Here is a 4,892-nt window from a genome sequence, read left to right on the forward strand (position 1 = left end):
CGGAGGCGCCAAGGGCCGGCTTGCCGCCATCCCCGCGGGGCTCGGGGGTGACCCGGGGCTACGGGACGGGATTCAGGGTGAGGTGCGAGACCTGGGGCCAGGACACGGTGCGGGCGAGGCCAGTGCCAGCTCAAGGGGAGCTCTGGCAAGCTGGGGAGGCACCCGGCACCAACCCCCGGGGGACACCCATCTTCTTCCCCTCTGCCTTTGTCCCAGCTCTCGGGTAACTCCCTGGGGCTCCCCCGGCCCGGATCACCTCCAGCAGAGCGGAGGCCTGACACAGCAGGCGGTGTGAAGCTTCCTGCCCCACCGCTGCCGTGTGGCCAGCGGGCAGGAGGGGCCCCCACACCTGCCAAAGGGGCGGGCCAGCCTCACCGGCGGCCTCGGCCCTCGCCCACCCCCAGGAATCACGCCCAGCAAGCCTCACGCTGCGGCAGCAGGAAGGCGGCTCTGGCGGTGCCGCACACCTGTGCGGGGCCGGCGCTGCAGTCCTGCCCTTCGCGCACCGAGCGCCCGCCGGCAGCGTGACGTGGGGCGGCGGCGGCATTTCCTTACCAGGAGGGGGCACCGAGCGTGGCCGCACCCCCCCACGGGCATCGGAGCATCGCACTGACGTTGCTGGCGGGTGGCAGCGTGGGGCACGGGGCCACCTCTGTGTCGCCCACCGACAGCACCGTGTGGCGTTTGCCAGGCAGCGGCGGTGAGCGCGGGCGAGCGCCACCCCCCGCGCGAGCGGCGGCCGAGCGGCACGTCACTGCGCACACGCTCTCGAGGAACGGGCACGACGCTTGGTGGGGAGCAGCTGGAAGCCCCCGGGAATCCACGTGAAAGCGGCAACAAAACTATCCCTCGTGCTGCGCCACAGGGGCCGCGGCGGTAGCGAGGACTGCGCCGCGCTACGGGCGCCCACGAGCGGTGCAGCTGCCTGGCAGCCGAGTCTGCAGAACCTACAGCTCCTGGCACGCGCTGGCCAACGCGGCACGGCCGCCTGCACGCCAAGCGCTGTAAGACCCCGCATCCCAGCGTGACCCAGGGAACCAACGCGGCTGGCCAGAAACCCCACACGCCAGGACCACAGCTCCCGCTGGGTTGCGAGAGGCAGTTTTCTCTGCTTTCTGACCCTGCAGCAACACCGTTGCTCACCCCTCCGAACCCCCACCAGTGCACCCAGAAGCCTCACCACCGGCTCGGGGCAGCCCCTGCCACCACCTCCAACACTGCCACCCTGCAGGCACCGCCATCCTCCCCAGGAGCTGCCAGCTGATGGCACGGCTCCACTCACCTTCTCCCTCGGTGCAGCCAGGGCCCAGCAATGCTCAGCAACTGCTCTGCTCCTCCCTTGGTTGACACCGACCCCTCCGACGGCTGCCTTGCTCTTAACAGCAGCACCCGCCCCGCCCCTCCACCCGGAGCAAGCCCTTTACAGGGAGGGGCCGCTGCCATCAGCCTCACTGCCCACACCTGGGGCCCCTCCAGCCCCAGCCCACAGCTGGAGGCCATCACCCACCCCCACAGAGCATCATCACCCCTCCCAGCCCCTCACCTGGGGCAAAGGAAGCACAAAAGGCAGCCGGCAGCCAGCAAGTGTTTATTCAGTCACACACAGAACAAGTCCCAGAAGGGAGTGAGTCTGCTCCGGGGCTCAGGGCCCCTAATGCTGCCCCTGCCCCTGGCACACCTTGGCGCTTGTTCCCGGAGCCACGCTCCTCAGTCCAGCCGGGAACAGTCAGTCGGTTCCTGGAGCAACAAGCTGCAGGGCAGAGCTGGAAACTGCCAAACATGAGGAGAAAGATGCAGGACACAAGAAGACAGAAGAAAGGTGGCAGCTAGCTGACTAGTACAGGGGTAGAGAGAAAACAAGAGATGAGCGATGGGGCGGTGAGAGGATGGGGACAGGGAACCCAGCGTGGATATGCAGAAAAAAAAGCAGCAGGGAGAGAAGAAAACAGGCAGCAGAAAGAAGGAGGAGGAGCAGGACAGAAACCAACAAAGAAGGACGAGGAGCAGCATAGAGATGCAGAAAAAAAAAAGCTGGGATGGGTGGCACAACAGACATGGAGGGGAAAAAAAAAAAGGGGGGGAGCAGGGAGCTAGACCAAGCAAGATGGAAGAAAGACCAAAAAGCTCCAGAGAACAGGGCACAGAGGGAGGAAAAAGCAACAGCGATGGGGAGTCAGGACAGCAAACCATGGGAAGGAACACAAAACAAATCACATCGCTACATGTGACAGGGCAGAGAAGGAAGAATTAGGAAACAGGGACAGAGACACAGAAAAAAAGAGACCTGGAGCCAAAAACTAATCCTGATGCATACAGAAAGAAGGGGGGTGGGGGTGGGGGGGTGTATTCTAAAACAGGGGAAACAGAGACAGAGAGATGGAGAAAAGACAAAAGCAACAGACTACAAGGCATCGAGAGAGGAATTACTGAATAGTAACAGAGCGCCAGCCAGAAACAGGCCACAAAGCAGCAAAGATCACAGGGGGTACGGGGCACAGAGGAAGGAATTCGCAAACCCGGCACAAGGAGCCAGACAGAGAGAGAGCGAGGCAAAAATTAAATGGTGAAAAGAGACAGACCGCAGGGCAGAGGGAGGAATTGGTAAACAGGGACAGGGCACCCGACAGAGCATGATGGAGAACAGGGAAAAAAAAAATAGCAGCAAGCTACAGGGAAGAGGGAGGAATTAAAGAACAGTGACTGGAAGACAGACAGCGACACATGGAGAGAGAGAAGACAAAAGAGCGATGGGCAACAAGATGGATAGGGAGGAAACGAAAAACAGCAGAAGGGAGTCAGCCAGAGAGAAAGACACCGAGGAAAAAGGCCAGACAGGCTATGAGGGACGGAGGTAGGAATGAAAAACGGGGGACAGGGAGCAGGAAAGAGAGAGATGGAGATCGCAGGGAATAGCAGCGGGTGCAGGAAGAAGAAAGGGGCATCAATAGGAACAGGGAGCTGGACAGAGAGGGATGGAGAAAGGCAACAAGAGCGGCAGGGTACAGGGCAGAGAAAGGGAAGACCTACAAGATGGGGACAGGGAGATGCTCCAAGCAAGACGGAAGATACAGGTGAGCAAAAAAAGTTGAGCAGCACCAGAAAGAGAGGAGTCTAGGAGAAAGACAGGGAGGGACCAGGCCACACAAGAGGGATGAGAGGGGCCCAAGAGCTCGGGACTTACTGCAGTTCTCCGCGCTGCCGTGAGAATTTGACAGGTCAGACTCCTCCTTCTGTTTGCCTTCTCCCTTCCTCTTCTACAGCTCCAGGTGCCTGGCTGTCCTCCACTTATGAGAAGATGTAGGTGTCTCACAGCTCTTACGAGATGAGGCCTGCTAGACACAGAACCTCATTCAATCACACACTACGTGCAGGAGTAGGACAGAGGAAAGAGAGAGAAACCGAGAAGTGAGGAGCAGAACGGAAGGATCGAGAGAGAAATGGACTGAGGAGTGATGCAAAAGGTACAGAACAAGCAGTCAGAAGTGCAGACAGAAAAAGAAAAGGGAGCAGCAAGACAAGAGAGAGAAAGTGAGAGAGGAAGGGGGAGCAAGGCAGAAGAAAAGAAAGAAAAGATCTAGAGAAGAAGAAAAAAAAAATCACAGCATGGGAAAGAGAAGGGCGGGAAGGGACTGGGACATACAAGGGGGGCGACAGGGCCCCGAGGGCCCGCGACTCACCGCGGCTCTCGCTCCCGGCACTGCCGGGAGAACTGGACAGGTCAGATGCTTCTTTCTCCTTCCTTCCTCCTGCCCCTCCTCTTCTTCTGAAACTCCACTCGCCCGGCTGACCTCCCCCTAAAAGAATACGCGGGTGTCTCTCGGCTCTTACAAGACGTGGCTTCCGACACACGCAGCCTCGCTCGCTCGCTCGCTCCGCGGCCGTTCCGCGCCTGGGTCCGGCCCGCTGCGGACTGTGCAGAGGGCTCCTCGCTCACCCGGAGAGGCAGGCGCTCTCCTCCTGCAGGGCGAGGCGGCTGCTGCCCACATGCCCTTGACGTTCTCCTTCCTTCCCTTTCTCCGGCCCCTCCAGCTCCAGCCGCGGCGGCTCCCGCCCCGCTGCCCACGGCCGGGAAGGCTCGGCTCCGCCCGTCCCTTCTGGCCCCCGAGCCGTGAGGAGCGCCAGGCCGGGCAGAGACACCCCACGCCAGCCCGAGCTGGGCGCAGCCGGCGGCATCCCCGGGGCAGGAACGGACACGCGCGGCCCCAGCGCGGCCTCGGGAGGGGGCACGGAGGCGGCAGGGACCCTTATTGCCGCGGACCGGCCCGGCCGCAGCCCCAACACTCACCTCCGCCGCGCACGCGCACTCCCGGGAGACGCCGCGGCCGCGCACGCGCACCCCCGGGCCGGGGGGCACACCGCGTCTCGGGGAGCCGCGGGCAGCCCGCGGGAAACCGCCACAAAACCGCGTCTCGGGCCGCGCCGCGGGGCCGCGCCGGTACCGAGGGCTGTGCCGTGCCGCGCGCGCCCGCCAGCGCCGCGGCTGCGGGGAACCGAGAGCGCAGAAACTGCAGCTCCCGGCGTGCCCCGGGGAGCCAACATGGCCGACCGGAAGCCCCCTGCACGTGACTACGGCTCCCGCCGCGCCGCCCGCGCACCCGGAAGCCCGGCCGAGCGCAGCCCCGCGCGGCTCCGGGCAGCGCCGCCGCCGCCCGGCCCCGACGCGGAGCGGCCTCCGCCCCCGGTCCCGCCGCACCTTTCCCCGCAGCCGCCCGGCCGCGCGGCCCCGCTCCTGCCTCGGCTCGCACCGGCTCCTCCTCCAGCACCGGCCCCGGACAGGGAGGGGGCGCTGCCTGCAGCCTCCCTGCCCGCCCCTGCGGCTCCTCCGGCCCGGCCCACGCTCCCCCCCCCCCCCCGGTAACTATAGCGACCAGCACCGTTAATAAACGCCGGAG

At 63.9% G+C, this 4,892-nt stretch overlaps 1 long non-coding RNA gene across 2 annotated transcripts; it reads right to left on the reverse strand.

Moving 5' to 3' along the window:
- Positions 1-3,213: 3,213 nt before the first annotated feature.
- LOC141959512 (uncharacterized) lies at positions 3,214-4,396 on the reverse strand. 2 transcript variants are annotated; one of them, XR_012633453.1, is made up of 3 exons: positions 4,286-4,396; positions 3,678-3,794; positions 3,214-3,329 (listed from the first exon to the last, which is right to left on the reverse strand). It is a non-coding gene; the product is annotated as an uncharacterized LOC141959512 (long non-coding RNA). The 2 variants fall into 2 exon arrangements; XR_012633454.1 differs by lacking the exon at positions 4,286-4,396 and adding an exon at positions 3,935-4,214.
- Positions 4,397-4,892: the final 496 nt, after the last annotated feature.

This window comes from Athene noctua, chromosome 4, assembly GCF_965140245.1.
Source record: "Athene noctua chromosome 4, bAthNoc1.hap1.1, whole genome shotgun sequence".
Classification (NCBI taxonomy): domain Eukaryota; kingdom Metazoa; phylum Chordata; class Aves; order Strigiformes; family Strigidae; genus Athene; species Athene noctua.